At 43.2% G+C, this 13,100-nt stretch overlaps 1 long non-coding RNA gene across 1 annotated transcript in view; it reads right to left on the reverse strand.

The window, feature by feature from the left end:
* LOC142010848 (uncharacterized) overlaps positions 1-13,100 on the reverse strand; it is a 68,542-nt gene that overhangs the window by 54,623 nt on the left and 819 nt on the right. The gene's annotated exons all lie outside the window — the stretch shown is intronic.

The following is a 13,100-nucleotide window of genomic DNA, read 5'->3' on the forward strand; positions in this document are numbered from 1 at the left end:
ATGGTGCATACCATTGGGCAAATTTGTAAAGACATTAGCCAATCAAACACAAAGCTGTGCCTGTGAGGAAATGTGTGGGTAGAATATTTCCACTCCATAATAATTTGCAGCCCACCCAAATTTACCTTCCTAATATGCCCCTGGCTTATTCACTATGTGTGTTAATAGTATGCGATCTGTATTGTAAGGCCGAAAAGTGAGAAGGATTTTCATTACAGACTCCTGCCTGCCTGCCTTCCTGCCTGCCTTCCTTTCTAATTAGCATTTGGCTGAAGAAGGTCACAACTTATTTCTAACATTGTCCAGCTCTGGTTCAGCAGTGTAGATTCTTTACATCATGTCATAAAACAGTTAACTTGCCTTCTCACCCCCAATATCTGGAAAGAAGATTAGTGTCTGATGAGCTAATTAATCCATGTCTATTCTGACAAACCAGACTGTCCTGCTATTTCTGAGCATGTCTGTGTTGCACATTTCAGAATAAAAACAAATCATTAAACTTGGTATTCCCTTCATACTCAGTAATAGAAGGACTGCCATCCCTGATGGTGCTGTCCTGTCACAGTGAAAACTACCAAGATGCTGTTTTGCAAGTCTATTTTGTAGAAAATATGGCTATTTATATCGCTAGTGCTTCACAGCAGCCGTGGGAAGTGATCATCAAAGACATTTTGATTACATGAATAAGAGTCAGGTTCAAATTTATCCTTGTGATGCAAATATCCTTCCCTGGAGATGTATGCATGCAGTCTTCTGATAGCGAGGCAGCTGTTCCAATTAGGGTTGCACTCGTTGTTGATTGTACAAGGTAAGCAGGGTGTGGTTTGATCAGTACTTAGGTGGGAGACTTTTAAGGCAAATTCAGTGTGCTGCAGGGAATAGCTTTCATGTTTCCAATATATGGCAGCTTCTTCCCTTTAAATCAGTACGAAAGCAATGGTCCTGCCAGCTGCTCCTGCCTTTAATAAGTGATTTTGGTTTTGCTTATTAAAGATCCCAAGGCTCTTCTTGCAAGAACTGGACTCTCAACCCTGATACTCTGTGCAAATTAATTAAACACTGCCTATCTAAATTCCTCTGATCAGTTGGACAGTGTTGCAGTGGCTAATAAACAGCTGATGTGATCTAACCCAAAGGTATAAATCAGCCATGAATGATGGAAATGATTCTGGTGCTGCTACACTTGTTTGTGATCTTGACAGATGCTGTGTAACCATTATTATAGCTATTATTACTCCCTCTCTAATAAGTTAGTAATATACCAGTAGTAGTGATCAAAACTAAGTCAGTTAGTCTTCTGGTGGTACTAGTGAAGTGGAAAATCTGATGAAAATGGAATACAGAGATCAAGCTAGCTGGTTAGGGAAGTTCCTTTCCTCCCAACCATTCATTTTCAACTTAGACTGTGAATTTGGTAAACTTCTTTATGAATTATAAATAATAGCTACAACATTATGCATAAAGAACCTGAGCCAGGGGCCTTATTTTGCCCTTTGTCGCTGCTGAAGTTGATTCACTCTGTCATTTTTCAGTCCTTTTGGATAAATATAAAAGCCCACTACAGAGCAAGAGGATCTTGTTTATGTAAATTCCTATGTGGTACAGACATCATGAAGATAAGCTTGAAACCAAGTCACAACAACATAACCAAAACATCTTGATTCATTTCCTGTTGCTGTTATGCCATACTAAAGAAAGCAAAAGTGGTGTTTGTGGATAATTTCAAAAGGCAGCATTTCACCTGACAGTTTTAGCTATATTTCTCATTCACTTTTACCTCTTGTCTCTGTTCTTTCCTCTCTACCCTTAATAGAGCAAACACATAAACACATGCTCAACTGGAAATGCTATTGATCTGAAGAAGTAGGTCTGCCCCACAAAAGCTCATCACATGATAAATTGTTTTGTTAGTCTTTACAGCTACATGACTGCTAGCTTGTTTTATCCATCAAGGTAGTCTCCATTATTTTTAAAGAACAGTGAGGTTTTCTCTGATCGAATTAATAGGTCCCTTCCCCCACACTCCCTTGCAGGTGGATAGCAGAACAGTGCCTTAAAGGGGGCTAATGAGATGAGTAAAGTTACAGGGTTATAGGCCCAAGGCCTATATGATTAGCATTTTCTTCTCGTTTCTCTTTTCCCTTTGTAAATATCAACTAACTATAACTTCTAATGCTCGTACCACATCCGTTCACATTGGCATATTTTTCCTGGCTGTGAAGGTAAATACCTTCCACCTCTCTTAAGATTCCATAGTTTCCTCTATAACTGTCTGTCACTTGACTCTCCTTCAGTTGAGCTTCTCTGATGTTTGCTTCCAGGAGAAGCAAACTCAGGCAGTGGACTGGAATGCACTGATGGATGCAGCACTAGAAGATTATAAACAATGCCCTCGCAACTCATGGAGAAAGTCACCACTGAGTGGAGGCTCAGCATAAGGACTCTGGTTGTTCAGGTGTTACATAATCCCTTGATTTGGTCTCCTGCACAGGGCTGAATTCCATCCACTGAGCATAAAATCTTGCAGCAAAAGGAAATCTATGGGATAACCTTTCCATAATGGCTTTAAAGAAAAACAAAGATCTTGGTTAATCTGCTTGCAGGTGGTCAGTGCAAGTTCAAGAATTATTTCAGCAATAGGAAAGCACCTGGCCTGAAGAAAACCTATTTTCCATTTAGCAAAGATGGAAGTTGCATCAGCAGGGAAGAGCTGAAGAAAGTGACATGGAGAAAGCGTGCAGTATTGTATAAAAATCTTGAGATGAAAAATGTATAAAGAATTACACTTAATGAGAAAATAGGAGCTTGATGTCATGTCTATTTCTAAAAGTGGAGTACTGTGTGCATTACAAGCTGTCCCACAAGAAAAGTATGTAATTTTTTCTTATGAATTTTCCTTTGGATAATAGATCTAATACAAACTGCTAAGGAGCTTGTCTAATATCTTTGAAACACTCTCATTTTGTCTCCCTTTCTGGTCCAATTACATTCTAGATTTATTAATGGACAGACAAGTCAATAATTTAAAGGTGTGTGGGGCCCAAGGCAACCTCCTTGCTTGCCTTGCCCTGAGGCCGGGCCTGTAGTAAATCCAGTAAAACCCTTGTGCTTTTGTTCTCTGTTTGTACAGGACCTAGCACAATTGGCTCCAGTCCCTGCCTGTGGCTCCTAAGGAATAATGTAATAAGAGAAGAAAGCTAGTGAACTGAATACTGGTGTAATCCTACAACCCCTTCTCTCCCAAGATGTTGTGATGTGTTGGTAGCACCAGTGAAGATGTGAATATTTGTGTGTGTAAGGGTTACAAGTTCATGCCACAGGATTGCACGATCAACCTACTGTCCAAATGGATGAGAATAAAAGCATTTCAAATATGCCTTAAAATCTCAGCAGACTAGGCTTACAAATCCGAACAGGAATTTTTGCTTTTAAGATGCTGTTACCTAGGAGGAGGCCTTCTGTTTAGAACTGTACGCAAAAATTATTTACAGAAAAAGAAATCAAACTTCTATGGAAAAAAATAGTGGGGAGGAATTGTACATAAGGGTCCTTTTAAAAGGCAGTCCTCAGGCTGCTCTTTGTTGTAGGAAAACTGTATCCAGTGCACTTTCACAAACGCTCCAAGAGCCCAAGGTGTCAGAAAAGTGAACATTTGAAAAAAAAAACCAATGTGAGACAAGTAATGTGCTTATAAGAAGAAACATTGGAGGAACATGGGTCATCAAACAACGCCCTGCTGCCAGCTCCTTCCTGATGGACAGATCTGCTAATAGACAAGAAAAGAATACAGGATTCTTGCTGCAGAAGCTGTCAAAACCATGAGATGGATGCAGCAGGGAAACATACTTGCTTTTCCAAGCTTCATTTCTAATGTTCTCTCTACTTTTCAATGAGTGCTCAGTTAAGGGATAAACAAGTTGACCCAGCTCATGCTGAATTCAGGGACAGGGTCTTTCTGCTGACTTCAGAGGGAGTTGAATCAGGATGCAACCTCTGCGAGTTGTGCTGAAGAAGTAAATGCAATACCTGATCATAACAGGGAAATGAACCTGGAATTTCTAAGCACATAAAGCTCCCTGGGTACCAGCTGATTGTCTCTGCCACAAAGTTTGTGGTATCAGGCAGCAATATTGCAATTAAAAAATATGTTTCCAAGGTCCATCTTCTGTTAAGAAGCAAGATAAGCCTGTATCTGTAATTAATAAGACGATGACTCTATGGTAATTAAGATGCACTACTCCAGCAGGGCCCAAGGCAGCACGCTGACAGCAGTGCCTGTCCAGTGGATGCTATTTTCAATTGGAGAGTGGGACACTGAAGGAACAAGGCCCAAGGCAAGTACCTTGCCCTATGGTCAGCTCTGGCCGTAAGTCAATGTCCAGGTCGAGCTCCCAAACCTACAAAGTCCATATGTGGGCTTGGTTCAGGCTCATTTCATGGGGTCCATCCCTAGGATGAGGACCATACATTTCTGCCATGAAATTCAAGCTGCATGGGCTGTGTTTTAAAATTAAGACCATACAGTTTTTCCCATTATAGCATCAATGGTTTCCATTTGTAATAGTTAGCATCTGACGCAAGGATCTGTTGTATAATGAAATGTCGGTGAGCACATGGTGGGAAGGATTATTGTACCAGAGAGACATATCATGTCATTTGTCATCTACATTACCCTTTGTACTCATTCACCTGTGTGCTTGACTGGAATTGTTTTTTGAGCCTGATCCAGCAAGACCAGATGACGGGAGGGTGGGGGCGGCGAAACCCAGGCTAGCAGAATAGGCTGTCTGAGTGGTATCTCAGCACATTAGGTGACCTCCCTTGGGATTCAAACCACCACAATGACTGCATCTACATGTGCCACATCTTCCAGAAGTTGCATGGTAATGAGCTGTCTGGAAGATGCTAATGAGGTGTGGATGTAAATTTGCCGCACCTCACTAGCATATGGGCATGTGGTTCAGAGTCTGGAAGAAGCACTTCCAGACTCCAAAATACACATGCAGACACACAGCCCATGGGGATCTTCCGGAAACCCCTTCTTCCTCAAAAGTGGGGTTTAGGGAGCTAATTTAGAGGAAGAAGGGGCTTCTGGAAGGAGGGTTTTCTTCCAAAAGATCCCCAAGGGCCATGCATCTGCATGTGTATTTTGCAGCGTCTTCTGGACTCCAAAACACGTGCCCATATGCTAATGAGGCACGGGAAATTTACATCCAGACCTCATTAGCATATTCCGGACAGCTCATTACCATGCCGCTTCTAGAAGAAATGGCAGGTGTAGACACAGTCAATGTCTTTGAACCATCAGGAAGCTTTGGGATACATGTATAGCATGTACACCCCCTTTTTCCTCCTCATTACACCCTACCCAGAAAAGACAATGAAGGATAGGATTTTATCCTGTCTCCAATAGTATCAGAATCTCAGTGTTGTTCCTAGCAGCTCCTAAATGCATCCCATTTAAAAGAGAGAAGAAGGAAAAAAAAAAGCTTATTTAAGAAGTACTGGGTCAAATCTATGGTGATCACTTAGATGATACTTGAAAATTACTGCACAGCAATCCCACTGTAAGTTATAATGAAGGCTGCTGTTAACACACTGCTCTTTCTTATTGCCAATTCAATTCCTTTAAATATTTTATATTCTAGTCCTTGTTCTGCCCTGGGGTGTTGTCATAAAATGCAATAATCATCTTCCTTTCTAATTTGCTATTAAAACACCATGTTACATAGTCGATAAAGCTGTGGGCCGTTGATAGCTGAGGAGTTGTGCCCCTTTGCTTAAGGCTGTAGGAACCAGTTTCTGCCTTTGGCTGAGCTATCTAGCAGGAGTGAGTTGAAGACATGGTTAACTAGTTCTGCAGGTGACTCCCAAGGGGCTGATTCAAAGCCCTTGGAAATCAATTGGAGCTTTTCATTGACTTCACAGCTTTCTAAGGGCTTAATTCAAAGCTCACTGAAGTCATGGTGAGTTTACAATAAGCTCTTTCCACCTAACTCACTAGAAGCAAAGACACCATTTTAGGCCTGTCTGCACCCACACAAATGTTTCAGTACAGCTTCAGCAGGGCTCCTCCCCAGTTTAGAACTGCTCCAGGGATGTAGCTACACATGCACAACCCTCCTGAAAAACTCTTTGCATGGACCCCCTTTCCAGGATACAATAAGCTAAGTATTACCATTCATTAGCTTGTCTGTGCTAATGAAGGGTAGAGACTTATGGAGGCAAAACTCTTTGTTTTCTGCAACTCTCTCTTTTCATGAGTCTACTGCCTGTCCCTAACTAGCCCATCACCACTCCTTTTTCACTGCCTTCATATTTCAGTGCCAGGAAATCCACGTGGCTCGTATTGTTTGCTCATAGGTATTGGCTAAAGAGACACTGAACCAGCCGTTTGTTTTTTTATTGGAAAGCGTGGAAGGTAGTCCACCACCAAGTGACTGGTAATAAACACTTAATCTGAATGACTGAGCCACTGTTCCTACTGAATGGGAAGCAGTAGGAACATGCCCTTGCCCAGGTTCACTCCCGCCTCATGAACAGTTCAACTCCCTACCTAGAAGCCCTGCCTTATCAAAGACATTTCCAAAGATCAACTTTCATGCCTTTGGATTCCAGCAAGTTGTACCAAATAGCTGGTAATTTTTAAACCTTTCTGAAGGGAGGACACTGCCATATCTTCTACAAAACCTCTTATTCACTTCCTAATTCTCTAAAAGCAACTATTAGAACTCAAGGCCTTACAATGCTTTCTCAGTGTTGTTATACTTACATAACAAAAACAGATTAAACCCACATATATGGCTGCAGACCAGTTGTGAAGTAACACTGGTGTCTTTCCTAAAATCTTAAACAGCATGCAAATCAAAAACAGAGAGAAAAAACAGGCTGCTCCTTCAAATAGGCTGTGTCTATACTACAAAAATACTTTGGAGTTGAGCATCTACACACACCCTACTTCAAAGTTAAACTTCGAAGTAGTGCACTACTCCAGTCTATACTCCATTAGCTTCAAAGGGAAAATGTGGGAAGACTCTCTGCTGGCTACTTCAAAGTAGTGCCTAACTTCCAAGTTAGTTCCTAGGGTAGACACACCCATAGTCATGGCTCACCCTACCTCACTGTAAGCTAGTTGCAACCTGACTCCAACTGGATAATCTGCTACAAAGCCCCCTAGACTAAAAGCAGTTCCCCTCCCACCATCTCTTAGCTCTAACTTCAGTAGCCTGGGTTATAATGAGGCTTGTGGGGGAATCACACCTCCATGTACTTTCCTTAATTAATAAGTTTCCTTAATTAATAAATTGAAGCAAAATCACACGTTTAACCTGAAGGGAGGTCTGCAATTCTACTGAAGCTGGTGATGTTTGCCAGGGAGAAGATGTATCAGCTAAACTTCCTTATTTATCCCGGGTGGACTGCCCCCATCAGCAGCACTCTCCTCTGTCACTCACCATTGTCTAGTTCACTTTGTTCCTACATCCAACAAAACCTGTAACTTTTTTTTTAAACTTTGGGAGAACAGGTAGTGTGGTTTTGTGATTAAGGGATTAGTATTACCCTGGATTCTGGGAAGCCTAAATTCAGCCCCAAGCTCTGTCCTACAGACTTTTCATGAGTACACTGGGCAAATCATCTGAATTCCCTATCTGTAAAGTGGGAGTAACAATAATGCCCCCCACCAGCACTTGTCACTTCTTAAACTTCTTTAAGGTCACGGTGGCCAACATTTTCAAATGTGGGTGCCTGACTGTTAGACGCTAAGTAAGTAGGCTCATGTTCAAGGTGCTGAGCAGCCCTGGCTTCCCTTCATTTCAGGGGGGAATTGTGGGTTGGGTTCCCAAGAACACTGAATTTAGGTGCCCAAATTTAGGCACTCAAGTTTGAGAATTTTGCTTTGTACTTTTAGAGGTTCTCAACATAATGATTCCCAGTGTAGAACCTTATTAGACCTTTAAAATAGTGGTTTTTAATCTGGGGGTGCAAGACATGCTACATTTTTTTAGAAGATAAATCATTGAAAGCAAAATTAAGCACATGCATGTAAGTACATCTACTTTGTTTCATCAAACCTATTTATTTATTAACATACATTTTTAATGGTTACTGTAATATACAAACAAAAATTATTTTCAAGTTTGTAAGCTAACTGTAGTGAAATTATCTTGCTACAAAATACAGCATATCACCACGTTGTGGGGTATTTTTTGATGCACATGCAGATGATGATGATGTGGCAGCATAGTGGCTTTGTTTGAATTCAGTTAGCCACTTACTATTAGTGCCTCAGTTACAGTTTACTTCCACATCATCTCTGGGCAGTACTTGCATACTTTTGTATGCCTACTATACTATTATTTATGGTGAGTAATAACATAAAACTATTTTACGTATATTTAATATGCATTTAAAAGTGTATAGGGCCCTCCAACTCCCTTTTCGATTGGGGTGTAAGAACATATTTTGAGAACCAAAAGGATGCAGGCTGTAGTGAAGGTTAAGAATGACTGCTTTAAATCAACATGTAGAAGCTAGCCTGCATACAGGCTTCTCTGGAAGGGTTTTGTTTTGTTACAAATATGGATTTCCCCCTGCCCCACAGTAGACTCTGCCCTCCTCCCCCAACTCCCAACTCTTCAACTGGCTCTGCTCCCCACCCCTCTCCAACCACCCATGGTTTGGCCCTCCCTTCCAGCCCACTAGGCCCAAAGAGCCTCCCAGCCCCCACTCATCTGAAACACCCCACTCATCCAAGGATCCCCTCAAATCACTCGAGCTCATCCTGGGAGAGGGGAAGATTACCAGGGTAAGGCATGGGCAGGCAGCACCAGCTTCAGGGAATTGCCTCCCCGTGGCCTCCCTACCCACTGCACCACCACATGGAGCTCTGCCTCATGTCCTGCTGAACCCCACTTCTCTGAGGAGGCTGGAAGGCTTCCAACTGTCCAGAAAGGCTCAGCAGGCTGACGTGGAGCACCACATGGTGAGTGTGGGGGAGGGAGGCAATCACCTACAGTTGCCACTGCCTGCCAGCATCCTACCCAGGTTATCCCTGGCCACCTTCCTCAGGGAGGGGGCTAGGGTGGGAACGGAGCAGGGAAAGGGCAGGTTTTTTGCACTGTCTCCCCCACGTATGCCCTGTTAAGGGCTGACCATTCAATGTAGAGTCCAGCTACTAAGCGCAAGCCTCACTGACAGCCTTTCACCACCACCAAAAACTGACAGCTGACCACAGAGAGCTATTTCACAGGGATGGCATGAGTGTGAGACCTTTTTCACTTACAAAGAAAGGGGGCACCTCTGTGCGACACATATGACTAGGAAACAGAAGCTGGACTGAGTAGTTTGGTCAATGGCTACAAATTAAAGACGTTTCTATCTTCTGAATCAGGAGGATGCACAAAGTTGTAGACATCAAGAAATCCTCCCTGTAGAGTCTTGGCAATCAGCATCAGAATGGACATTAAAAACTCCGATCCCTAATGAAAGTTTCTCTGTACCTCAGAAGCATTCTGATGTAACTTGTATTACACTATAACAATGCTCTCCAATTTTTTTACTTCATGTCCCTGCCCTACAAAGCTGCAGTGCAGGGCCAGGACAGGGGCCACGGTCAGGGACAGGGGCTGAGGCTAATGTCAGAGTTGCAGGCAGGCTGGGAAACAGGGCCCAGTCTGGGACTGCTGGGGGGCAGGTTTGGGGCTGGGGCCAGGAATGATTTTTGGTATAAGTGACCACTTATCACTCAGTCCAGCTTGCCTGGGTAGCAAAATAGATTAGAAAATCTAAGAGGGCTTCCCAAACTCTCCTATGGAGAGGACAGCTCCGTATCCATTAATGTTTGTGAGGTTATCAGACACTAAGACAATAGGAGGCATGTGGGCAGATAAGGATCCCTGAGCTTGCTGCTGCTGTTGGTTGACCTAAGTAAGAGCATGGTGCAGCATACCTGGGCTAGACTATCACCTGCCACACACAGATGCTATGGTAAGCTATGAAGAATGAAGGGCAGGACATTTTCCACCCAGGACTTGTTTCCTCATCAGGGATGGCTCTGCAGATGCTGCCTCACCCTCTAGTGCAAGGGTCTGCAACCTGCGGCTCTTCAAGGAGTCACTTGCGGCTCCAGGTACTGCTGCTGCTGACTCCTCTTGCGGCTCCAGAGGCGGACACCAGTTAAATGGAATTTATATATTTAAAAATAAATTCTGTTTAAGTGGCAGCAGCTCTGTAGCTGCTGAGCAGTCAGAGGAGAGGGCAGGGAGCCCAGAAGTGAAAGCCTACCGGCCAGGGAGGTACCCCATATGGGTGGAAGTTACCTGGCAGAAGAGGTGCGGGGGAGGGGCAGCCGAGCCTGCCCCTGCTGGAGCCTGACAGCCCATTGAGGAGGAGGCAGCAGCAGTGGTTGGGAGCAGTGAGGGGAGGCCATGACTGAACTATGCACTGAGGTGAGTTAATCCTTGGGGAGGGGAGTTGGGGCTCAGAGGAGTTAAGCCTGCAGGTGGCGGGGAACAGCTGCGGCTCAGAGGGGTAATCCTAGGGACTTGGGGGGGTGAGGTTGGGGCTCTGAGAGGCTAAGCCTGGGGGTGGGGGTTTGTGGGATGGGGGAATAAAGTCTGGGGACTGGGGGCAGATTTGGGGGATGAGGCAGGTAAAGCCTGTAATGGGGGTAACAATTTTCCAACTGGTACAAGTAATTGTGTGCCCGCCTGTGCTGTTATTAAAATGGGGTGATAAGAAGCATGATTTGACATTATTTATTGAGGACTGTCTCCTAATCACATGCATTGTGTCTCATGAAGGATTCATTTTGTAACTAAATTTGAAAACATGGGTCTTCTCTGTATTTCAGCTGCAGACCTCTGCTCTAGCACCTCTTACCCCACACTCCCAACTTGGCTAACTATAGCAAGTTATGACTTGCTGCTCATGCAGTCCCCACTTGGCCCTACCACATATCCTTATAAGAGACAAGCAAGGAAGAAGCAAAAGGAGTTAATGTTCTTCGACTTTAGACATTAAATGCCAGGAAAAAAAAAGACCATCTCTGGAGGCAAAGATTTAGAGTCATTCCTTAAACGTCCCTTTTGGTCTGATGCCTTTTCTTCAGAGCATAGTTCGGGTTGCTTCCTATTAAAGTCATCTGACCACAAATGCATCAATCCAAGCTAACAGGTAGTAATGCACTTTGTGGGATAGTTCCATGCTTCTGAATGACACCGCCTTCCACATTTAATAATGTTAGCAGAACCTGCAGAATGAATTATTGCCTTGTAACAGACGCAAACAGTCTACGTTTTTCTGACCAGTTAATACTCCGGCTATTGAACCTGAGGGAACTGCTACACAATCTGCTAGAAGACAAAAGAAAGGGATAAAATTCATCTGGACCGATCAACACCAAAACGCTGTTCTATTTAGTACAACATTTGCACCCTAGGGCTCAGGGAAAGTGGCCAATGCATATCCCTTTGGCTGGGCCAAGTTTGGATGCTTACATTCAAGGCTGATGATTTCTGAACACCTGGCTTTTAATCCTAGGGCTTGCATGATAACCCATATGTGGCATTTACTTTGCCAGACAAAATGAGAGACAAGCAAGAAGCAGCCGCACAGATTAATTTTACAAGTCAGGTGTTTGTCACAGGCAAGCAAATTTCCCTGTGGCATTAACTAGACATCATTATACAGTTTGGACCTCTTCAGTCCGGCACTCTCTGGTCTGGCAACATCAGTGGTCTGGCATGATTTTACTGAGCCAGATATCTACTTATCATGGGTATAGTCAAGTTTCCTGCAGGCCCACAAAGTTTGTTTATAGATACCCATCCTGGCTCTCAGTGTTCTATGGTGTTATTTAGATGTACTTTACCCCCAGTCTTCCAAGAGCCCAGTAATTAGTGGAGTGTTGGTAACGCTGCTAGATAACATTGACCACCCGTGGTTTGGCAAATTCTCTCATTCAGCACGGGTCAGGTCACAAGAATCCTGGAGTAGGGAGGTTCAACCTACATTGTTCTTTCATTTGCTAACTGCTCCAGGTATGACATTCCTTTGCAGTAAAACTCTCCTCCTGCAGTAAAACTCTTCACCCTCCTCATTAAACACAGGACAGTAACCTTTCCAGGGAACCTGAGTTAGGAATGTAATTCACTGAAGCTTGAAAAAAATAAAGGGGAAACAAAAACAAAAACAAAAACAAAAAAACAAAAACAAAAAAGGTCAGTGCTACCACCATGTCTCCTGGGAAGATGCCTGCAAAGATGTCATAATTACTTCCCAGAGAACTCAGAAAAACCAACCCAGCATGCAGGCTTCCTTGAAAAAAATCAATTGATCAATAGATCTTGAAGCTTCTAAGACTAAGGAGAGCCTCACTTGCTATTACCTGAGAGTATGTTTTTGTCAAGCAAGAACAGCTGTGTCTTAATGTGGCTGTTCTAAATATGACTGTTACTTTCCCTGTGCCTCAAAACAGCAAAATCTAGCCCCAAAGACCATGTACTGTGCTGTCTAAAGGGAAGTATGTTTAATAATTCACAAGCCAGCTCCTCAGTGTACAGTCAGTATCACTGAGGAATTGGCTCTATACCAGCTTTCCATTCCCTCTAATCTTTAAACTGTTGAGCAGATCAGAGGTGCTGAGTACCCACAACTCCAGTGCAGGCTATGAAGGTTTGGCACCTGAAAAGCTCTCTTCACTGTAACCTTGTAACAGCCTCCCTACCAGCCACAAAAGCTAAGGAGAAGAGATGAGCATGCAGTATTGACTAAGGAGCAGGCGATTCAGAGCTCATGGTGAATGTCTTTCATACCCCTGAGAATCTGAACACAGCACTGATATACTGGAATTCTAAAAAAGTTATGCTAAATTTGTGCATATGTTGTCTTTTGCTTTCTATTTGGTTCTGGCACACACTGTACTGTGAGTAAATTACAGGAGCAAGACAGTATCTTGCAAGTGTGTCAGTTCTTTTATGTCCCAACAAGGGAATAGCCCATTCTGCTCTGGCACAATTACGTTAAAATAGTCACAAATACAAAGAAAAATGCATCATTATGCAAAAAAGACAGAAGAAAGCACCCTGCCAAGTAGCAAT

The sequence above is a fragment of the Carettochelys insculpta genome, chromosome 3 (genome assembly GCF_033958435.1).
Source record: "Carettochelys insculpta isolate YL-2023 chromosome 3, ASM3395843v1, whole genome shotgun sequence".
Classification (NCBI taxonomy): domain Eukaryota; kingdom Metazoa; phylum Chordata; order Testudines; family Carettochelyidae; genus Carettochelys; species Carettochelys insculpta.